This window comes from Nanorana parkeri, unplaced genomic scaffold (genome assembly GCF_000935625.1).
Source record: "Nanorana parkeri isolate BGI_ZX_2015 unplaced genomic scaffold, ASM93562v1 scaffold308, whole genome shotgun sequence".
NCBI lineage: Eukaryota > Metazoa > Chordata > Amphibia > Anura > Dicroglossidae > Nanorana > Nanorana parkeri.
This window is the reverse complement of record NW_017306576.1, coordinates 536,555-561,664: the sequence shown is the minus strand read 5'-3', so window position 1 is coordinate 561,664 and position 25,110 is coordinate 536,555. Positions and strand designations below refer to the sequence as shown.

The 25,110-nt window shown below is 41.3% G+C and overlaps 1 protein-coding gene and 1 long non-coding RNA gene across 2 annotated transcripts in view; both read right to left on the bottom strand.

Moving 5' to 3' along the window:
- AUTS2 (autism susceptibility candidate 2) overlaps nt 1–25,110 on the bottom strand; it is a 1,207,424-nt gene that overhangs the window by 791,375 nt on the left and 390,939 nt on the right. The gene's annotated exons all lie outside the window — the stretch shown is intronic.
- Nucleotides 1,637–24,470, bottom strand: LOC108788150. Its single transcript, XR_001941316.1, has 3 exons — nt 24,384–24,470; nt 15,398–15,401; nt 1,637–1,648 (listed from the first exon to the last, which is right to left on the bottom strand). It is a non-coding gene; the product is annotated as an uncharacterized LOC108788150 (long non-coding RNA).

Below are 25,110 nucleotides of genomic sequence, written 5' to 3'. Positions count from 1 at the left end.
CCTAAATTCGGACCCAGGCGACTGCCAGATGACCCCGCTCAGAGCGCCGCCCACCGGAGCAGCAGTGACACGACGCTCGGCGAGGTAAGTAAGAAGAAAAAAAAAAAAACATAGCGCAAGCTTCGGCGCTAGGCATCGGGGCAGTTTGACAAGTACAATTACTTGTCAAAATGCCCTGTATCGGGCCCGATTCCGATGCTAGCATCGGTAGCGGGACATCCCTAATATATATATATATTTCTCCAGCCTGAAGTCAGGTGTTGCCAGTGATCAGGGGGCTGAACACAGCCTCATTAAGAGCCCAGACCAGAGCTCAAGGGAGAGTTGGTGTGGTGTATGCTGGAGGCACACAAGGGTCAAGCCAAGCCAGTGGTGTGTAGGTGTCCCGGAGGCACACGGCCACAAGCAGACTTGGGTGCGTGTTGGATGCACATGGAACAGCCAGGGGAGGCTGATTAAGGTTGGTGACCCAAGGGACCTGGTGGACACACTGGTGAGAGAGCAGTGTGAGTGCTCACGAGGGGTGAGCAGTGTGAGTATATGAACTGTATTTGTTTTTTTGTATGTCTTTGTGATTTATGGAATTGATGTATATCAAACTAATAAAAAATATATTTTGGAAAATTCTGCAAATATCACAATATTTATCATCTTTTTTTTTACAAACATTTAGTACATGACAATGGATGTGTTAGGTAAAGAGGCAGCACAGCACACAATGCAAGTCTGACCTTTGATAAAAACCTCATACTGAGCCCTCTGAGCTTTAAGATAGTCACTGCCAGTTGCATAACAATAACTATAGCAGCAAACCTGGGTGCTGTGTGGCCTGGGAGTGGAAAGAGGCCCCATTAGGGGTGCTATTGAGGAAATTAAAACATAGAAAATCTATGTACATGAAAAGATAACACAAATCTAGTACTGTATATTATAAGGATTACAGAGGTTACTGTTGACAATGATCCTTTACCCCCTGTGACATTTACAATCAAGAAGAGCTGATGTCAGATGTACAGGGGAAACCATTGTCACTGTTCACAGATCCCTTTTGCAGGCATTAAGGAGAATGTGTTTAGCTGTCTTGATAAAGGTAGATTTAATCCCCCCCCCCAAGCTTCTGGTCATCCTGGCAAGCACTGAAATTAACCCTGTATGCCTAACAGTCTTAAACAGCTATAAAGTTACAGCTGTTTGTAGTTCTGAAAAAATAGAGTTTAAAAAAGTTTGTATTAGGGCTAATGAGTAATTGTGTGCAGGACTACTAACCATTATGTCACATAATAAAATATTATGATGGTCCTTATTATTACTATGACTTTTGTTTTGTTTTCTTTTTTACTGACTACACCAAAATAATGAAACGTTATTTAACTGCACTGATGCCCCCATCTTTCCCAAAAACTTCAGTCCACAGCTCTGGTCCATGGTACGGCACTAACTATTCTGATAACTCTCTTGCTACCTGTCCTTGATATAGACATACTTTATGTAAAGCTCAATGAGAGTAAGCAGGACTCTTGGGCATGAGCCCCATGATTTGTAGTTATGCCCCTGCATACACCTACTGAATCATGAGAACAAATGAAGAAACAATGAATGATCAAGTAAATCCAGCACTCAAAGATTGTCTATACCAAGGAAGTGGGATCTTCATGGATCATTTTAAGAAAGTGCGGACTTAATTCCATTAGTTATATGCCAAAATATTTAAGTTTGTATAAGCTATGCCTACCCCTTACCACCTCCTGAACCTCTCTGTTGATCATTGCAGCTTACTACCAAATTAAAGGATAATATTGTGGCTGGGGAGGTGGAGGAGTGCAGAGCCAAATCTGACTTGCATAGGAAGCTAATCTTTGCATATCATTTTGCTGTTAACCTCTTTAGACCCACTGATCTTTTTAAAAAACAAAAGTCCATCGAGTTCAACCTACAGTTATGTCATTTTTACTACCATACTTGCACTTTCTCTCAGCAGCTCAGCTCATCCTCCCCCCCTACCCAGAGAATTGCTCTGTGTTTAGATTAGAAGGCTGTTGAGCCATTGCTTTGCCCCCCCCCCCCCCTACCCATAATACACCCACTAAAATGTCTAATATGAACACAAAGCAGGCACTCTGGAAGAGGAAAGCAGAGGAAGATATCGCTGTTCAAAGTCCCAACATGAAAGACTTCAGTGCTTCTCTAGTGAGATTGGAGGATTAATTGCTTCACAATGCCTGCAGCTACAGAGATAAGGTACTTGTTATAAAACTAATTTACTGTGGGTTAGGAATTATTTATAAATACTTGTGTCCATAGCCACAAATTCACTTAATCTTCCAACAGACAGAACATAGCAGTTGCATGCATTTTGAGATCAATGATCTTTCATACAAAATATTTTTTGATAAAAGAAAAAAAGTTTAACATTTTTGGTTGTCCCAACAGAGAAGGTACAACAAGCATTTAACTGACACCACAGTGCCTGTTTATCTTGGCAAAAAAACAGTAGGGAAAAGCCAGGAAAATCCAGAGGAGACAACCAATTCTACTCCCGATAATGCTCAGGTAGGGAATTTTAGGCAAGTTCATGAAGTGCATGCAAACATATGATGACCGCTTGAACAAGAATATGACTAGCCAATTCAGACAAAATATGTTTTTATATAAGTCAGTCTGCCTACTTTTACGGAAGCCCTCACTAGGGTATTTGGGTAAAAAAAAACTATTAGTGATGATCACCATCAGTTACTCACTACTCTGGCATGCTGTGGTTTTTCCATAACAAGACATCAGGAAGCCAGGTGATTTGGTAGTATACCATACAGTGTATTTTCAACATAGTATGTATGAACAAATTGATGGCAGCATAAAGAGATTTTTTTTCCTTCTCTGTTCATCTTTAAATCCAAAATACCTGTATTCATACAACATGAACAATACCATATGTACAGAAAAAAAATCAAATTTGAAATTGTAATTTAGATTGCTTTAACAACATTTATTTATTCTCTGTATTGTGGAATTTGCTTAATGTCTACAGGCTCTCCCGTGTGCCTTAATGAATGCCCAGCTTTGTTGTCTGAGTATATAGCCCACAAAGGGAATTCCAGTCTGTTCCAAACACAGATGCTTTTGCACAGACCATTAAGCGAAGAATACAGTGCTGCATTTTTATGTTTTTTTGGTGACTGTAATCTTAGCTTTGCACATAGTCTGAGATAGGAAAGATAATAATAACTAATATCCAGTATAGAGTACTTTCATCTAAATATGATTTGGGGCAATACTAGACATATCAGAAAATAAACATATGTTATGGTTCGATGATTTTACTTCTGCTGTGGTTTGATAACTGCGTTTCACACGGTGTGTGCTGTCAGGCTCATTTCTGCACTTGTGTCTCTTCCATTGTCCGATTAAGAATATTGTAATCTGGAAAAATGCTTCACTTAATGCTGTTTTTAGAAAGATGAAAAGGCTTGTGGCTCTGGTTCAATACACCAAGCTTCTTTTTCCTGATAACCTTGCTCTGAATGCTTAAGGTCTTGCGCAGCGCCTTGTTCTCAGCCTACGCAACACAAATAATGGTCAGGAAGAAAAAAAAAAGGAAGAAAAAAGAGAGAATAAGAAATGGTATTTGTAACTGTAAAATTATTCCCTTGCTTTGTCAGTGCTCACTCCCAATCCTATAACAGTTAAAGGCCGCCAAGTAATAGGCATTGTAGAGCTTCCCCTTGGGTGGCAGCCAAGGCCACTAACCCTGCTATTAGAGTCCTGACAAGCTTTGTCAATGCAATCTGCTGAATGCCATGAGTGACAAGCGATCAATATTCTCCACTCTCCTGGGTCATCACAGGTGACAGAGGCCTAAGTAATAAAACAGCCTTAGCTGCCTTCTCTTACTCAAATGCTTCCCCTGCCACAATATTTCTTCCTATCTCTCTTTCTCTCTTCTTTTGTCTCTGTGCATCTAGCTAAATTTCTCAAAGATCGAACTATCTGATGATGGTGACAGAGGTTTGCAGGGACTGCAGTATGTGAATTGATGCTACCTAAAGCAAACCATTGTAGACATGAGATATTACTTCAAATAAATCGAAAATGAATAAGTACAACTTTGTGATCTGCCAGCATATGTGTTCAGACCCTAGCAGCAAATGAAAAAAGATAGGCTTACAAACACACAGTTCACAACCTGCCACTATCAATTGTCCATCCTTCCATAGTGAGTTTAAATATCATTGGTTCATAGGACACTATGTTTTTAAGAAAATACATACAGTCATATTTAAATGGACCCAAAGAACCATATGCAACATGCAAGACCAGTAGCAGTCAAGTATAAAGCTTCTTCCAATATTATGTCTAGGCTAAGAGTTAAAAAAAAATTCTAAAAGCATAACCAGCTTAAAATGCACTTGTGTCCGTTTAAATCAGATTACCCCCAATCAGGCCCAGTGGAATGGAACTCTGAACTGTTTGTTTTTCTGGACCCGGCTGGAGCTTGAAATAACTGGATGTAAATGGATGCCCATCCATTAAGATCAGACTGCCCATAGACTAGCATTGGGCTTCTGATCAGGTCTGCCCGAAAAAACTGACTGGTGGACCTGATCGGAAAGCCTGTGTAAGAGGGATCTAATGGGAAGTTCCCCCAATGGTACACAGACAACAAAAACATAACCTGGCAGGGGTTTTAAGCTTCCCCTACTCTATCCAAAACTAGAAAAAAAGTTTGGGCTATAAATGCACTTTATTGTACAAATGTAGCCAAATCTTTGTCCTTTTATTTTGAGTTTTGGACAGAGTGAGACTGGGTTAGAACCTCTCATGTTTTTATTACTTTTTCTGTACCTGTTTTACCTCATTGGTCATTGAGACAAGGAAGTGAACAAAACCTTTCTAATGGGGGAAAAACATTTTAGTTAAGTTAAGCGGAGAAGAGTTAAAGGCGCAGCAAGTTTGATATTAGTGTCTCTGTCCCCACTAAAGAGATCTTCTCACTTTTTGTTTGGTTACTAGGAGAAATCAGGGACAGAGACAGCAACAACCTGACAAAAGTCATAGCCCTTCCCCTCCCTACTCTAACTAAAACCAAAAAATATGTTGGAGTGGAGGTTGGCTTTAGGATGTGGCTATGGGTATAGTATGTGTTTGGTGCATTATTTTTAGTGCCTATATGCTCATGAAGTGTAAGTTGGCTTTGAGCATAACACGAGAGACATTCTAGCTGGGTTATTCAGTGAATCAGTACAGAAAGTATTTAAATATGTAAAATATAGCAAAAGAGCAATCACTCACCAATCATTTAATGTGACTACAATAAACTAAAACCTGATTTATTGGTATTGAAAGTGAATTACAGGCCCACTGTTGCTTATATGGGACAGACTTAAAGGGTTATTAAACCCTCATTTGTTTTTGCATAGCAGTAAATATATGCAAAACGATAAAAAAAAACTTTTTCATAGGGTTTAAACTTACCTGTGTCTCCCCCGAGCGCTCCCATCCTAACATCTGAAAATTTCCTGGGTGGCCGCAAAGGATCTTGGGGTGGGCGCATGCGCAGTTCAGATGTTCATCCGGGAGACAAGGAGAGACACAAGGTAAGTATAGGGAGCAGCATGCACCTGCACAGACACCATGGGACATGAGAGAAGGGGAGGACAGAGGAGTCAGTGCTGGATTGGAGACCTGCACCAGCGCTGGAGGAACATCCATGTGTATGTTTATCTATATTATTATATTATACTCTTTGATGCTTATTATGACAAGATATACACAGTGTATGCATACTACCCAGTAAGCATACACTGTGAAATAAATTAATAGTTCTATTGTAATATCATTCCATTATAGCACATGACTTCAAAAGGCTTTCAATATCCAGGCAAAAGGAAATTTAATGTGCATTAATGTAATTTGTCAAGGTTATTTCAAACCATTGACACACAGAGTATGCACAAATAAAAGTGGGTACAAGGGTGGCATGAATGGAAAGCCATATTTCACATTGTTAACACAACAATTACAGCAATTTTTTTTTTATTTTTTTTTTAGCAATATCGTTTATTAGAAGAATTTATGCATAGTTACAGGTGATGCAAAGATAAACAGAATGTATGAAATATAAAGTGAAGTACAGTTTGTCTATGTCCAACAGGTGATTACATTAGAGTAAATTATCGGAACAGAAATTGGACTTTGTCTATGGAACATGTACAAATTTCAGCAAGTATTTCATCAATATTAGATCGAAAAGATAAATTTAGAGAGTGTTATATGAAAGTACTCATAAAAACATCTTAAAAATATAACCTATACTATTAAATGAAATAGTATAAATGGAGAATGCATGACCAGAGCAATCCTAGCTTAAAGAGAACAATAGAGCAGTTCGGAGTTGAGTGCGGGAAATGTTGCTGAGGATGGTGAATGGAAAGTGTCTAAGAAGGTTGTTATTGGGCGGTGTCGGCCAGGTCGTGGATTACAGCAATGAACGGCCAGTCGTTGCCAGAATAAATGAATGTAGTTCCGTCTTGTGGTTAACCGAGAGATCTTTATGAATGAAGTCATCCCATTCTGATATATTGTGTCTGTGATCAGAATATTGGGAGTTTGTATCAAGTAAGTCCATGGGCAAAAATTTGAAAAGGATAAGTTTCAGGTCGGCTAGTTTGGGTGCGTCTTTCGATACCCAGTTTAAGAGTATGCATTTTTTAGCCCCAAGTAAGCACAGGTGTTCCCAGCGTTGAATAAGTGGGTTGGTGGGAGTATTTACGTCTGTCGAGGCCTGAAGCAAACACGTCAGAGGGTTTAGTTTGCGGGGAATACCAGTGATGGTTTGCATGTAGGATAATACGTATTTCCAAAAGGTTTCGATAGTTGGACAGGACCAGAAGAGGTGATTTAGGTCCGGCAGTGGTGTTGAACATTTAGGGCATGTCGATAGTCTGTCAGAGTTCTTGGCTTTAGGGGGAAAGTTAAAAGCGCAGTAGGCTCTATTTAGCAGCTTAAATTGTAGTTCCCTCCACGCCTCGCAGGTGGTGATTTTGCGTATCTGGTGCCAGCTTCTAGTGAGAATTGTCTGGACCTCTTCCAGAGGCATATTCAGGAAGAGAGCCCATTTCTTAACGTAGTTGGGGGGAGATGTATCGTCTGCGGTGACATGGTCCCTGAGAGTGTTGTAGATGTCTGCTAATGATGTTTTTGATGGTTGTGTTTTTGTTAACACGGTGAAGGAGATAGGTGAGTATCTAGCATAAGATGGTGGCAAATTTTGTCGAATAAAGTTTCTAATCTGGTAGTATTGTAGGAAATGTGAGGAAGGAATAGAAAAGTCAGTTTGAAGGGTACTGAATGTATGGCAAGTGCCTTGAGGTGACAGGAGGTGTTTGATATGTGAGATCCCTTTCGTTTCCCATATCTGGAAAATTTTAGATGAGGCGCCTTGTGGAAAACCCGGTGTGGACGTCCGTGGCATGAGAGGGGATACATGTCCCGAAAGCCCCAGGATTTTGCGATGAACGGAGGTGTCTGTTCATGTGGCGAGGTGTTGGAACGAGTCGAGCGGGTGAACAGCGGGACAGAGGAGACGGGAGAGCCGTTACCTCATCAGGCGCCGGAACCGGAAGTCTACAGCAATTTTAACTAACTCGCCAACCTTCATTTTTGTTCTCCTACATCCTATTGTTATGAAAACAACAGCACCCTTTCCATGCATTTATTTAACAAGCAGTTGATATTTCATTCACCACATCATCAATTTTATATAGTGTTTCCATCAGAGCACAATGCTTTTGTTATTCTTAAAACCAAAGTGGGTTAATGGAATGGGTAAGTGTTATTTTCTAACTTTCTTTCAATTTGCTTTATCTTTATTACACTCTAGGCCGATCATGTTGTTAGTTCAAAAACTTAACTTCATTGCGCTTACTCTCATGGTGTAAGTTTGAATTGTTACTCAGAATCCTACCAAATAAATAATATATTATGTGTCTTCAGCAATATTAGTTCACTGACAATTTGGTCTGCATTTGTTTTAGAATATTTATATATGAAAATTGAGAACAACAGTCATTTTAATTAAGTTATGGCCAATCTTCATATTACCCCATCCCAAATATATAGCCCACTGTAAACCTCAGATCAATTGGCACCTTCCTTTGCTGACCATGGCCTACTCCAGCTTATATTTCAACGCAGCCACAATGACATACTGCACATGTAGCTTTTCTCCATAGGCCACAATGGAGAAACTGTCTATGGGATGGGGACAGTGAGGGAGGCATTTGGACCCAAAGTCCTGTTATTCTTTTAACTAAACTCTAGACAGCAACTAAATAAAATTTTGAAATACATGAATGCAAGCAGTTTACTGCCAAACAATTTGTATTTCCATCAATCTAGTCCTGGCATATGCACATCCCTACCAGACAGTAAAGCCAGGGTCATGTCCTAACTTTTCTTTACTACAGAAAAGCAACACAGCTACATCACCTCCTTGCCCCCTGCCTGGACATATGAAGGAGCAGCAGAATACTAGTGATGTCATCTTTGTCCTCTCTCCTTCTGTTAAAATGTTTCTCATCAGCATACAGTATATGCATACAACACTGTATCTTAATTGTTCAGAGCCCAGACCTGTCCTCTCCTAGTCTCAGTACTAGTAGTACAAGTAGCCTGTGAAAAGCATAATACAGAAGATTTCAGAAAATTCAGATTAAGATAAAATGAGGAAACTCTGATTCAGGCAGTTGCATTGTTTCCTAGATAGCATTAGAAGCTCGCTGATTAGTTTCACTTATTTCCTGAATTTGTTGTTTAACATTTTAGGTAAACTTTGATAAGGAATTTCCCATGAAAAATCCAGGATTACCCTAGATTAAATTGGGATAACAACTTTAATTCAATGTCAGTATAACGGCAGCAGTGTAAAGGGAATGTAAAAAACACTGGTTGGTAATCACCACATGATTGTGTTTAGATTTTGTTCAGCAAGGGACATTGGGAAAATATGCAATGACAAAATTGCTAAAAGCTGCTCTGTCCATCACACATTGGCTGATCACTTTTCTGTCTGCAATATACTTGAGGTGTCTGTTCTACAAAATTTTTTACTCATTACTGCTTAAGATTCTTCAAGCCTCGCCTGAAGACTATTAGAAGCAGACTTAATCACAGATACAGTGAGGCTCTGAGAAAAGCTTTAAAAGGGCTTTGCATAATGATCAACTTGGCCTTTTTTTTAAAAACAGGTTTTGTGAAAAAGCAATTCCGTTATTTATATTCTGACATTTGCAGTCCGTAAAGCTATGATTCCATTTTGTTGTTGTTTTTTTTCTGTTTTGTTTCTGTAGCTCCCCAGGCTGTGTCCATTCATGGGTCTGAATGTCCAGAGATGGGCCGTGATATGGCAGCTTTTGGTGCATGGATTTATGTATAGAGAAGTAGTCTGCTTCTGCTCTACCCTGTTAATCCTATAGGAAGGGTGGCTATGGAAGGAATGTTATCTCCTAACAATTGGGCAATAATATAGCTGCCTATTCTCAAGCCAGTTTTTAGTGCTAGCAATAAAAAAAAAATATTTTAAGTCAGGTTAATATAACATATCATATATTAATATTTTGTTCTAATTAATCAGAATGGGAATATCTAGACTGTTTTTAACATAGTTAAAACAGACTTCAGCATTGCTGAAAGAAGCCCGCTGATTACAGAATCGAATAGTTCAAGCAGAATGAGTCAGAGGTAGGCATGAACCTAGGGTTGACAGAGAATTCCCAGGAACTGATTTTCAAGATTTGTCCACCTACAGACTTTAGTAGAGTTTAGAGTAAAGTTTGCAATTTGAGAATGTTCTGATAAGCATGCTCTAACCACAGTGCTGAAGGTCTTCAGCTAGTGCTTCCTGTATACCTGTCATTATGTTGGATTGCTCTACACATTTTGACCCGGATTTCCTGACTCTTCCTGTTTGCGACCTGCCTTTTGACCCTGGCCTGTTTATTGGACTTTGCCTCTGCTGATCGATTCTGTACCTCATTGCCTGGCTGGTTTGACCCTTGGCTGCCACAATTAGCCTTCTGCTTCCTGCTCCTGCTACCACGTTGCCCGCCCAGTTTGACAACTCCGTTCAGGATTTCTGCTGCATGGTGTCCAGTCCCTCCACTGGCACTCGTGCGACTCGCAGTCCTTTCACCCTCTGTTCCCACCTCCAAGGGGAGTCGGGCACGAAGCACAAGAGAAGCCCCCTCACCTTACTGGTCTCCTACCCGGTACATGATAATCTCTGTCATTCTGCCCTCTAGTTTTCTTGTTAATGATTTTTACAGAGCTGGTCCATGTGGCTCTGTGCCTGAAGCCACTGCTCGCTGCTGTCTAATTACAGGGCGTGGGCACAAAGACAGTAATGGGGCTGCAGACCAGTAATTTATGTACAGTCACCACTCTGTAGGAGATTAAACCTTTGGTTCAATGAAAATACAGCAAAATGTTCTGTTTGTTACATTTTAAATAAGAATTGTTCTATTTTTATATGGACTTTCCTGATTTGGTAATTTCTACCAAATGTATGTAGATACATTAATGTTGGTAGCTCTCTAATGCTAAATTATCTTTTAGCAGCACTGGAAAAGTGTAACTCTAAAGCACCTTCTGGAGCATTGTTTTTACTACTGTTTAGCGAGAATACAAAAACAAAAAAATTCTAAAAGATAAAACACTTATCTTGCTTTGTTTACTGTAAATTAATGTTTTGCTGATTCATCCATCTCCAAGGGCAATCAATTGTGATAATGGATTATACAGCATCTGATGTGTGGCTTGCAAAAAAAAAAAAAAAAGCACAACTGGCAACACACCACCAACCTTCGGTACTTAAAATCAATTACTGGAGCACTTAGATATCGTTCCCAAGGTAATTAGCTTGTTTTTATCCTGTTTATCCTAATGTTCTTTGAGGTTGTACGGTCAGCTCCTTATTAGTGAATTTAGATAAAAATCAACATGAAACTCCAACTCAATGAAAATTCAGAAAGCGTTGATGCAGTCTTAAGGTAGAACTGCAGCAAAAATGATTTTCTGTTTTGGATGAAGTTTGAAAGGGTAAGTTCCTGTGTCACGTTTTAATTGCTGAAGCAGACACCCACTGCAGGATTGAGCAATAAGGGGCTCGGGTTTGTTTCTGGGAACTGTTTTGAGTTAGGGACCAACTTTTCCTGTTTGCCTCAATACTGCAGTGTGGCTTTAAATCTATTGCAAACATATGCAACAAACATGTTTTACCCAAGTAGTTGAAAACGTTTAGTTAGGGTTTTTTGGGGGGCTAGCTGAAAAGTGTGTTGAGGATCTTTTGTAAGTTGTATTTGCCTGCTTGGGAGATTACCAGAACAGGAAGTTAGGACAAATCACTCCAACTGAGAGTAAATTACTTTAAAAGAAGCCATTACTGACCTCTGTAGCCGCGGAAACCATGGAGCAATTTATTCTCACATTTTACAGCAGAAGCACTGACATCATCTCAGTCCTTCTTACAGCAAGTCAGCTTGCCCTGCTCTGCCTCTAAGCAATATCTTGACAGCCTTGCAGCCTTCTAAACCCTAAAAAAGCACATAGGAAGTGTTCTGGTAGGGGAAGCAAGGGGAGCTGAAGTGCCCAAAAGAACATTGATGTTTATGCTGGGAGCTTTGAGGATGAATTGCTCCACGTTATCTGTAGCTACAGAGGTCAGTGAGGGCTTAGTTTATAGCTAATTTATTACTTGCTAAGGCTATTGAAATACTTAAATGTCCATGGCTTGGCCACATTACACAATACTGTGAAGAAAAGGAAGACACTGACACAATCCTTGCATTGGTTGCTGGAGCGTTATGCCCCCAACGGCACCAGTATTAACCAAAATATTTGCGGTATTGTGCACTTGTTGATACATGGAGGGCCAGAGAATCATACAGCAGCTGATATTCTGTTTTATCTGCTATAAACCCACACCAAGAAGCATATTTATAAAGCAGTGAATGTGACATTCAGCAAACATTCACTGCAGATGACTCAATCACTGGGATGTAAAACACTTGCACCAAGAAGATTCACTTACAGTGACTGTCACCTTACCTAAGATAAATATGCCATTTTGTTGCTTTTGTCATTTATTTTACCACACAGTAGTCCAAGAACTGAATGTATTGTTAAAACAGGTGACTCCTTTTTCTCTCAATATATGTGCTATTTCAATTCCTAGAACGGCTATTGTTGTATTAGCATGATATGTCAGTTTTGCTCTCATTCTGAAAACACTTCTACTTCTGGTATTTTGCATCAGTGCAATAATTGCTGTATAATGTTCTTTCTTCTGTAATTAAAAATGAGTTATTTTGAAGGTGTTGGCTAATTGGGTCTGCTAATTGGCTGAAATTACATCTATATTACATTTATATTTGATATCATCGCATTTAAAACAGCAACTATTTTGTGAAGATCTTTAAATGGTCATTTCAACCAAATGTTTTGGTAGACGCTAGAGAGATAAATCTGACCGTTTCTCTTGGGGAGCTATTGGTGAGATATCTATGCTTGAGTTTTTGGGTTTGCACAAATATTGTGCCAATCACAAGGGACCTTACTACCCCTGTTGGATTTTCAACTTAGAGAATGCAAAAGAAGGAGTTGGGATTTCCACAGATGGGCAAGAACAACCACAACTCCCAAGTGGATAATACCTTGATTTGGGAACTTTGGTAGGGAGATCTACAGTAGTTGTATGGGTACCCAATACCCTCAAAGTTATCAGATGTCCACCAGGCTCCACTATTTCTAAACTATCACATTATATTGGAATGCCCCTTTAATCATTATGGTAACACATACAGTACATAACTTTCTTTTCAGATTCTCTTAAATGTTTCTCTAGTCAGGCTACTAAAAGAACATGCACTTGTATGGCCAACTAAAGGCTTAGCCTCTGCAAGGTGGGAGCATCCAGCCATAGTACAGTCTCTCTGGAAAAGTCTCAATTCAGTTGGGCCTTGTGTAGTACAAGTGAAAAGCCCAATAAGAATAACCTTTCCCCAGGCATAGTACTTACACTGCTGTAACAACAGTCCAGCCCTTAAATGTCTTTTTAAAGATACATTTCAAAACAAGGGAGAATAGAAGTGAGTGGAATAGCCAACATTAGCACATCTTCTCAAAGGTTAAAGTCCCAGGATGTAGCTCAGACTTTTGTTGGTATACAGCACACAGACCTAGCATCCAATACAACAGAGGCTTCTCTGTTTTCACTGTACAAGGCAGCAACAGCAGTAGTAGACCAGTGGGAGTTCCAGAGTTTCTCCATTCTCCGCAGTGATATCTCTTTAGCTACTGTATCATTGTATCATAAGGCATTGGAAGTTTAAGTGAGACTCCAGTGTCCTTAATGTAAGCAAAGACACTTAAATAAATCTAATCAGGATGTTTGTTAAACCTAGACCTACACCACTGATAAAAAGCCCACAAGTGATTGGCTAGTTAACAAACATACCCACCAGCCCATGTCACATCTCTTATTCAGCCCTCTGGATCTTTTTACAGAGTCTGGCAGATGACACAACATAGAAACCCTTGAGCAAACCCTACTGGAGAAATCCCTGCATCACAACAAAAACTTAAAAACAAGTGCAGATTTAAACAGGTGATAAGGAACACATCCCTACACATACATAGGTTTAGTTTATTTTCCTTTTATTATAGGGTTTCCAAACTTCCTTTTAACTGTCATCCGTTTGTGGTACTATAAGATTCCAACATACCATTTACCTAACTCTATATGTGCCTCCTATGTGTTGAAATGACTAAGGAGTATATGTTGACGTTATGCCTAATGAATCCATGGAAATGTTATTGTAAAACTGGCTCTTTTTTGATTGCTTTCTGCTCTTCTGACCCCTGTGTTCGTCGCTCCGGGGGTGTCCTGTTTTTGGCTCCTTTTGGTCCCTCTCCGTCCGTGCTCATGATCAAAAGGGTGGATAGCAGTGATATTGCCAGTTTAACTTTCAAAGTATTTTATTAATTTTCCAAAGTACAATAAAACAATAAAATAGCACATGATGCACAATCAGTATAGCATACAATTGCATTACAGTTTCTTCCACATTAGCATAATCAAGTAGTAGGAGGGGATCACTAGAGGCCATACACACAATATATAATAGTTCTGTACAACAGAACATATCTATCCACCTATTCTTGCCAATTTATCCCCCATCACTAAAATCAAAAATCAGAACAGTCTGAGAGGAATATCTGGCCTAGGGATCCGCCTATGTCTGAAGCAAACATTTGTTATGATCTCCTCCATATCTATATCAATAGAAGACTTTCTGTCCAGCATCTATGTACTAAACGGCTCACATGTGCGAGCAAAAAAAAAAAAAAAACAGACAAAAAGAGGAAAAGGAAATAGATACTAAAGGAAGCAGAACAGCTTAAGAGTCCGAAAAGAGTAGCTCCATCCCCGACCAAATAGCCCAACATCTACTTAAACCTTAAACATAGTCCCCAGAGAAAAATTCCAGAAAAGTTGTACAATGAAAATTACCCGGTTTCCAGCACCCCTGTATATAACAACCAGGGGGTCCAGGTCAATTCAAAACTTTTTTTATTATCTTGGAGGATGCTGTGAAGTTTCTCATGGACCATAATCCACAACATTTTTTGTTTGACCAAGTGGAATGGAATTGTTGGTGTTTTCCAAGCCCTAGCTATGGTTATTTTGGCTGCCAACAGAAAGAAAGTAATTAATTTATCCAAAGCTTTAGACAGTCCTGGAATCGGGCAATTCAGCAACACATATTGGGGATCTAGTGGGACTCTCACCCCAGTAACCCTAAATATTAGAGCATAAAGCCGGTTCCAAAAAGGTCTCAATTTGGGGCATTCCCACCATATGTGATATAGCGTGCCCGAGTGTGCACATCCCCTAAAACAATGAGGAGATACTGGATATTGACAGTTTAAAGGACTATTGTAAGTCTATTGAACCACATGAATTGCAATAACCAATTAATGTATTTACATGGATGGGAATTGAACTAATGCTTTTCAATAGGTAAACTTCATATAGAGAGATAGTAGCCTATTGCTGAAGAATCGGATCTTCATGTAATGCGTAGAAATTGTCATCCTCCCACTGGATTACAAGATGAAAGGAAAGCAGACACACAGCACATTGTAAAAATGTGTAATTTCAAGATAATATGTAGGAGTATTGTAATCTCAAGATAATATATCGGAGGATGCGGCTACATCCACTGCTCCCTTTTAGATCATTTTAAAGTCCTCATTTTAAAGTATATGTTCAAATAAAAAAATTGTTATATATTTTATACAAACACCACTTTTGTGATCCTTGGAGTATCTTAAAAGTCTGAACCTTTCTTCGTTGTTTCTCTAATATAGATTATTGGGATGCGGTACTCCCCCCTATGCATGCCTCACTGTATGCTAATCAACTTTATTGTAGAATATGTGCACTTCACTGGTACTATTTGGGGTGCCTGGAAGCACTCAAACTCCCAGGCATACATTTTGGTCACAAATCATAAGAAAGTCCAAAACCTAAAAAAAGGTATTGGCTTTGTTCCTGGTTATTCTACAAATGTTAAGACATGTATGCTTCGCATGCATGGCAAGCCTGAGCTTATGTAAAGTGCCACAGGGGCCAAAAAAACAGGGATGCTCTGATCACTCACTTTTGCCTCCTCACATTGGCAAGTGAATATGCTTATCACAGTAATGGACCAAGCAAGAGGTACAAGAGGGAACAGGCAGGCCTATTACAGAAACTCAGATCGGTCACATAGGAACCTAGAGGTTCCCTGCAAAATAGATGCCCATTTTACATGTTTAGTTTCTCCACGGGTTTACGTTAAAGCAAACCTGTGATTCCCCAATCAACAAGCACCAGAGTCCATAGCCCTGTGTATCATGATTTTAGAGGGGCTTATCTGGTAGTCTAAAGGAGCAGTGGCAGAGCAAAAGAAAGGTGAGCATGTGTTGTTGGGCAAGGGGGATTAAAGTGAACCTGTTGCTTTACTCTTCCTTGGCAAAGCAACAGTTCATGTTTAGCTAGCAAATAACTGTTTTTCTTAACAAATGAACAGCTGCATAACTTGCACAGACTGAACAGGAGGGCCTATCCCTGCAAACCTCTAGTGCCACACATCAAAGGGAAAACAACCCTTGGCTCTTGACTGTGCTATATGTCAGTTGCCTTGAGACCTTGATAAATGCTGGTTTAGAAGGGAAAATAAATGACACACCAAGATTTTCATTGAATCAATGAAACAAGATAACAGAATTGATGACTGGATTGGACAGGACATCCTTGTGTTTTATCAAGACAATATTGACACTTTCATTGCACTCTTGTATGGCTGTCTAAACCAATGTCTTCCAAAGTATAACAGTTCATGGTTTCCAGACATCAATATAGGAGTACAGATGTGTCAATTACTACCATTTACAGAACCATAGTAATATGGCTAAACAAACTAAATGTTTATTTGATCTATGCAAGTTGTAAATCTGACCAAATACCTTGCAATCTCTTTTATCAATCAGTCAACCTTGCATTTCTATTTTAAGATATTTTCAATGTTATACCGTATAACCTCAATTCAGTAGCTCCTACAAGCAAGTTGCAATATAAAATGAAAAAAAAAAATCAAACAAACTTATGCTCCTCAGCTCCATCGTGTGGCCATAATGCGGTATTTTCCTGATATTACATTCATCCTAATAAATATGCTAATTTTCACCTCCATTCACACAGAACAAATGTACATGCAATTTTGAGCAGGAACATACACAGTGGAGATCTTCGGCCGGGAGAAGAGGATAGACACAGGGTAAGTCAATGCAGGCAGCCTGGCAGTGTGCACCCGCACAGACTTCGTGGGACACAGAAGACACAGCAGTCAGCGTTGGATGAGAGGCAGGCACCAGTGCTGGATGGACTGCTGAAAACGACTGTAAAGAAGAAGATGATCGGATCTACAGTCATCATATAAGGTAAGTCCTTACACCAGCATTGGGGGGATGTGACTTTAATGTCACTTTAACATGTCAAAAAATCTTGACACTTACATCCATCACAGAGTACAAACATGTAGAAGGCTGACACAATACACCTGAATAAAGCTCTGGTATGTAGGTGCACCTCAATGGCTATGGGCAAGGAGTTAAAACTTATGACATTGGGGCATTACTATTTCAGGCAGTCCTTTCTATCAAAAAGGAACAAACCTTTTTGCTTTTGCCTTGTGCTTCATTAACTGTTTATATCTATGATATGCCTCACGGGCAGGGCCCTCCTTACCATCTTGTCTTAACTTGTATTGTGACTGTAATGTCTTCCTTATATTGTAAAGCGCTGTGCAAACTATTGGCGCTATATAAATCCTGTATAATAATAATAATAAGCAATATATCTAATTACAATCTAATTTTGTATTATATCTAATTAAACGTGCTATTGCTGCTGACAGTAAAGCATCTACATAAGTGTGGTAATGACCATACACATGCATCGTAATGATAAACAATGTTAAACATCTGAACCAGAAGCTCAGTAGAAAGAGCAGACCATCTTGCTGTGGAAAATATGCTATTGTTATAGCTAGTACCTTTGGTCTAATAGGCATAATGGAACTTGCCCGCCAGCAAGTCTTGTTCACTGAACGTTTTAATCATTGACAGTCTACTGAGACACAGCTTCACTGCATTAGTGAATGCTCAGTGCATGCTTTGGAAACCAAAGCAAAAAAAAGAAAAAAACACATTAAAATAAAGCACTGTAAAGAATGGCTTACATTAGTACCATTAATTCCTATTGCCAGCATAATCTTTTTCTCTGGGTTTTAGTCCAAAACACAGGAGTTAATTATATGGATCTAAGCCATTTCAATCCAGCATGTGTTTCATTGGCTTTTATTCTCAGTGGTTCCTTGTAATTTAAATGTCATTCTGATGCACCCTTTTTGTTCGCAGTGAGCAGAAAAGCATTTTCCTACTTGACTGGTGAGTTTAAGAGCAGCAGAGAATTTACCCTGTATTTTAGATCTTTACCTCATAGAGTAAATGGATGTAATACAATCAAAATGAATAGAAGGAGGTCAGACCTGGTATTATGAGCAGTTGATCTTCCTCTTCTATATGGGGACCTAGATGATGTACAGAAAAATACATATTTTGTACTATGTTTTATTTGTTTGTAATAGGACATTTTCAAAAATTTTTGCCCTTACCAAAACACTAAAGCACATGAGCATGAAACAAAAATAATAATAACAACATAATCCTCATACCACATTTCTTCAAAACTTTCTATTGCCAGCCTGTACCCAAGTGGCATCACAAGGGGGGTGCGGCCCGCACGCGGAGGACACCATTGGAGGGGTGACACCAAAATGACTGACAGTCATTTTCTTTTTTTTTAAGTAGATAGTATTTATTAAGATTTTCAATAATACAGTATACATTGAAACATACTACATCCACCGAGTGAGAGTCGTAGACGTGTTCACATCAACAACAGTAACTTGCATGAAAACTAGTTACATAGAGTCATAAAACTACCTATAGCTGCTAATGATGTGTAGTGACAATATACAATCTGGATGTATTGGGCACGTATGAAGTAACACACATTATAGGGTATAAAGAACCAGGACAAAAATTTAAACCAAAACCTCAACGAACTGATGGAAAAGATAATCAGGGAGTGGGTTGAGGTACCAACCAAAGGAAAGAAAGAAAAGACACATAAAAGACAGAATATGGTCGTGAAGTGCGGAGTTTCTTATTTTCTTCAAAACCGGAAATGATGTATTCCATGTGGGTCAGTAAGGACATGTGAAAAGGTGTCAAAGGTCTATGCTGTAAGATTTATGATTTATCAGGTCAGCGGCTCGTAGCGCGGTTGAGTGTGAAGCTAAGGGCAGGCGTCTCTTGCCGGAGAAGGGGGGGGCAGAGCTAAGGTATGGGCTCTGTCACAGGACGTCCAGGGCTCCTAGGGAGCCGTCAAGTTTAGCCACTATAAAGAGTCTGATAATAATTGCTAAAAATATCAGAAATTTTCTCAGGATCAGTATGGATAATGCCGTCCCCGTCGGCCAGACGTAGTATGTGAGATGTAGGAGTAGATTGATTAGGAGAAATAAAGAGCCTGATAATAATTGCTAAAAATATCAGAAATTTTCTCAGGATCAGTATGCCGTCCCCATCGGCCAGACGGAGTATGTGAGATGTAGGAGTAGAGCCCCTGACCAAGTTCGCCAGGAGCCTTCCAGCCTTGTTCCCGAATTTAAACAGTTCGACCTCTTTGACAGAACGGATCTGTTGGTCGTATTGTAGGATCCAATGATCACACTGCTGCTTGGCTTGTAGCCAGCGAAGCCTATTGTCCATGGTCGGTGACAACTTGTAAGAGACATAGGCTTCCCTGGCAAGAGCACTGGCCGCAGTGTATTGTTGTCTAGTGGTCCTCTTGCGTCTAGTCACATATGCCAGGATCTTACCGCGTAGAACAGCCTTAGCCGCCTCCCAGAACAGGACTGGGTCAGAGAGGTGAGCGGAATTACAATCTAAATATTCGAGCCACCAGGATTTAAGATCTTCTATAAAGGTGTCATCCCGAACAAGGTATGCGGGGAAACACCATGTGACAGGTCTGGAGGGAACCTCCAGGTTACGCATAGTGAAAGAAACAGGGGAATGGTCAGATATTAGCATATATGTATCCATAGCCCGAAGAGGTGTGGGGTGAGTCATCCGGTGAGTAATCGCCTGTCAGTAACGGGAGGGTGTCTTTGCCGTGGCTGTCGGCGGGACGGAGCGACGCGGGACACAGCTTATCCCATTAGGCGCCGGAACCGGAAGTCGACAGTCATTTTGATGTCACCCCCCTCTGAAAAGCCGGGCACTCGGTCATGGACCGAACGCTCGACAGTTTCGGGAGAGAGGAGGGGACCCGGTGGCATACCTTATCCCGCAGGGCGACTGACCCCTCTTCTCTCTGCTGGCGTCCATCACCAAGATGGCCGGCGGCAGGTATCAACAAGATTGCTGTGCATGCGCGATAATGTGATCGCGCATGTGCAGTGATGTCACGGCGGGGTGTCACCCCGTAACCGCTCCGGGTGACACCTGGCCTCAGGACGCCCCTGCTGCACCCAGCACAATGTTCCTGAAATCATAGCTCAGTGCCAGAGCAGAACTGCATGATAATGTACATATAATGGACTTAGATGGACAGATTTCACATTGAAAGTGATGGGTCGGAAAATATTTATGTGGACAAACCCCCCTATTGGCACTTGTATGGACAGACCTGCTTCAGTCTTCTCCATGATGTGGCTAGTGAGTGAATGCACCACAAGCCTAGTAAAAGTTTGTTCCATTTGCTACACAGAGCAAGGGATCAATTAGTTGTCAGCTGCACATCCTCTTTTCCATATGTCAGCAAATGTCTGAAGAGGTTTGCATGTACTTCAATACAATGAAAACACATCTTACTTGTTGCTGAAGCCCCACATGGTACAATAACAACCCAAGTGTCCTAAAAGATGCTTGAATACTTCACAGCTGTGTATTCTATATTCTTTGCTAATAACAGCACCACTTCAAGATAAGGCGTGCCTTTTAAATTTTAATCACATTTCTTTAAAAAAATTTCCAAGTACTGTAAATTTTATTTGTGATTTGGTTATCATCTTTTTTTATTAGGTCCTTTGAACTGTGCAGCTGCACACATATGCAATGATCATGGCAGTGCCACTGTAAAGAAAGGACTACGAGGGGCCAATAATGAAATTATTGTGCTTCTGCTGTGATAATGCATGCAAAAGTGACCTCATTGCATAACACTCTCTACAGCTGCACACAGTTTTTAAGCCCATTTGTGCCCAAAACATTTTTTTACCTGAATAGAATGGAGAAGGGTTAGATTTTTCAAGTGCACATGTGACACTGGGGTCCACCAAGGAGGTAACCCTCAAACCAATCTGGCCAGTAATTTTCCTGCTTTGTTTCTCAGTATTTGTGGTATTTTAAGTCCGTGAAGGATTGTTTAGCGTTTTCATGTCTATTGGCCTGTAGATCAAACTGCTGCTTAGCTTTCAGCTGTTCTAGTCTATTACCCAGTGAAAGGGTGGTATTAAGATTATGTTGTGCTTCCCTTAGTGCTGTACTAGCAATATGGTAGCCCTGAAGATTGGGCTTTTTATACGCAGATATATGCAGGACATAATTGTCCCTCATGAATGTTTTTGCAGCCCCCGAAAGAGATTTCAGTTATCTTTGTTATTATAAGTAGAATATTTGTGCCGGGCTGAACGGATTGAGTTACAGAAGTCTACATTTAAGGCTAGATAAGATGGGAATCACCACATAATGACATTAGAGACTTGGGGGAGTGTCTCGACTATCAAAGACACCACGGCATGGTCCAAGATAGCAGTATTGTGTAATGATGGTTGGGTTGTGAGGGCCAGCATTTCAGTAGAACCGAATATATAATCCAGCCTAGCAAGGTCATTATGAACTAAGGAGGCACGTTTACATTCCCCATCAGTTCCCCATCAGTTGTATAACACAATCTTTATATTTCATGGTAAAGTGCAACGCAAACTGTTGGCACTATATAAATCCTGTATAATATTAGTAATAATAAAACTATAATGAAAACCAAAGAATAACCGCACTCCACAAGATACAAGCGATGAATCCTGTGTTTATTGACACAAAATCAAGTGTACATCACAGCAAGCTCCCCAGACCAAAGAGCACACTCCTCTTACATGTTTTCATGGCAGTGCCACTGTAAAGAAAGGACTACGAGGGGCCAATAATGAAATTATTGTGCTTCTGCTGTGATAATGCATGCAAAAGTGACCTCATTGCATAACACTCTCTACAGCTGCACACAGTTTTTAAGCCCATTTGTGCCCAAAACATTTTTTTACCTGAATAGAATGGAGAAGGGTTAGATTTTTCAAGTGCACATGTGACACTGGGGTCCACCAAGGAGGTAACCCTCAAACCAATCTGGCCAGTAATTTTCCTGCTTTGTTTCTCAGTATTTGTGGTATTTTAAGTCCGTGAAGGATTGTTTAGCGTTTTCATGTCTATTGGCCTGTAGATCAAACTGCTGCTTAGCTTTCAGCTGTTCTAGTCTATTACCCAGTGAAAGGGTGGTATTAAGATTATGTTGTGCTTCCCTTAGTGCTGTACTAGCAATATGGTAGCCCTGAAGATTGGGCTTTTTATACGCAGATATATGCAGGACATAATTGTCCCTCATGAATGTTTTTGCAGCCCCCGAAAGAGATTTCAGTTATCTTTGTTATTATAAGTAGAATATTTGTGCCGGGCTGAACGGATTGAGTTACAGAAGTCTACATTTAAGGCTAGATAAGATGGGAATCACCACATAATGACATTAGAGACTTGGGGGAGTGTCTCGACTATCAAAGACACCACGGCATGGTCCAAGATAGCAGTATTGTGTAATGATGGTTGGGTTGTGAGGGCCAGCATTTCAGTAGAACCGAATATATAATCCAGCCTAGCAAGGTCATTATGAACTAAGGAGGCACGTTTACATTCCCCATCAGTTCCCCATCAGTTGTATAACACAATCTTTATATTTCATGGTAAAGTGCAACGCAAACTGTTGGCACTATATAAATCCTGTATAATATTAGTAATAATAAAACTATAATGAAAACCAAAGAATAACCGCACTCCACAAGATACAAGCGATGAATCCTGTGTTTATTGACACAAAATCAAGTGTACATCACAGCAAGCTCCCCAGACCAAAGAGCACACTCCTCTTACATGTTTCACCAATGTGGCTTACTCATAGAGGTTAAGAGAACCCTCTTAAGAGAGCTACATGCTGGAGGATGAGGAATTGCTGGGGGAACTCAGAGAACTGTACGTCACCTGGCAGGAGGAGAAACCGCTCTTCAGAACAGTGGATAAGTGGTGGGAGTTTGTGAAAGTCAAGCTGCGCAGCTTCTTTCAGGCAAGGGGTCGCCAGTGAGTGTGTGCCAGGAGGAGGGAACTCAGGAGACTGCAACGTCAGTTGCAGTCCCTGCAGGACCTTCAACACTGCGGCTGGGACGTGAGGCAGGACCTGGAGGAGACCAAGAAGAGCATGAAAGCGCACTTCGAGGAGGAATCCAGGCAAATTGTCTTCCGTTCCAAGGTGGAGAACCTTGAGAAAGGTGAGAAATGTAACTCTTTCTTTTTCAGGAAACTCCACTCCGGACACACTCCCTTGTCTGAGCTTCGTGACGAGACTGGAACACTCCAGAAGGGGAAGGAGGCTGTGATGGAAGTGGTCAGCGGCTACTACACCAACCTCTACTCCCCGAAAGACACGGACGAGACGGCCGCCGACAGGTTCTTGTCAGGTATCACTAACACTATTGATCCTGCAGGTATGTCGGCCACTAACTCTCCCTTGGCGTTGGAGGAGCTGCACTCTGCCGTCAGATCCTTTAGGCTTGGTAGGACCCCGGGCTGTGACGGTCTCCCAGCTGAACTTTATGTTGCGCTGTGGGACCTCGTGGGCCCGGACCTGCTGGAGCTGTACGAGGAGATGGTGGTGCAGGGCAGAATGCCTTCGTCGCTGAGGGAGGAGATGATCACGATTTTGTATAAGCGTAAGGGGGAGAGATGCGACTTGAAAAATTGGCGTCCCATCTCTCTTGAACGTGGACTACAAAATCCTCGCCAAGGTTCTGGCCAACAGGCTGAAGGCTGTCATCGGACAGATCATCCACCCGGATCAGACTTGCGGTGTACCTGGACGCCGTATCGCAGACAGCCTTGCGCTGGTTCGGGATACGGTCCAGTACATCAAGGACCGCCGTGTGCACGCGGCCCTGGTCAGTCTTGACCAGGAGAAGGCCTTTGACCGTGTCTCGCACGGTTTTATGGTCAAGGTTCTGCGTAGGTTTGGCCTTGGGGAAATGTTTTGTTCGTATGTTAACCTGATGTACCTTAATATCCGCAGCTCGGTGCTGGTGAACGGCTGGAAGACTGACCCCTTTCCTGTCCTCTCCGGGGTCAGACAAGGCTGCCCTCTCTCACCTCTTCTTTTTGTTTGTTGTATAGAGCTCTTCGCCGAGTGCATCAGACGGAATCCAGAGATCAGAGGGATCACCGCACCGGGTCCAGACAGACGGGAGGCCAAGTGTTCGTTGTACATGGACGACGTGACGGTGTTCTGCGCAGACCAGCGTTCCATCGACGTGCTCGTCCAGACCTGCGAAGACTTCGGCCGAGCTTCGGGGGCAAAAGTCAACTGCGGGAAGTCGGAAGCCATGCTCTTCGGAAAATGGTACCTGCCTTCTTCTGCGCCCATCCCCTTCAACATCAGAGCGGATTTCATCAAAATCTTGGGCGTCTGGTTTGGAGCTGAGGGCGCGGCCCTGAAGTCCTGGGAGGAGAGACTGTCAAAGATGCGGCAGAAATTTGGACTCTGGAGCCTCAGAGAGCTCACCATCGAAGGGAAGTCACTGGTACTCCGCAGCGAGATTCTCCCTGTGTTGCAGTACCTCGCCCAGGCCTGGCCCCCCCGGGTCAACACCTGCAAGGCCATCACCAGGGCAGTGTTCCACTTTATCTGGGGCTCCAAGATGGACAGAGTGAAGCAGGCGGTTATGTTCAAAGAGCCCCTCAAAGGTGGAAAGGGCGTCCCGGACATTGCCACCATGCTGAGGGTTTTCTTTGCTTGTAACTGCATCCGCAGGACTTTGATTGAAAAGACTTTGGACTCTGCCGGGAACTCCATGTCCCGTTTTTTCCTCCTGCCTCTTTGGAGGACCCTGGGATGGGACAAATGGGACAGTTCGGTCCCCTACAACTGGGACACTCCTTGGTTTTACTTGGACACTTTCAAGTTCATCAGGGAGCATGGACTGCATGGAGTTAAACCGGACTTGTGGAAGCCAAAGACTATTTACAAGCTCATCAGAGCTAAGGACACTGTTGAGACTGTTCCAGGCCTCCCTCTAGACACTTGCAAATTTGTCTGGAGGAGTGTTTCGTCTAAGAGACTCACCAACAGGC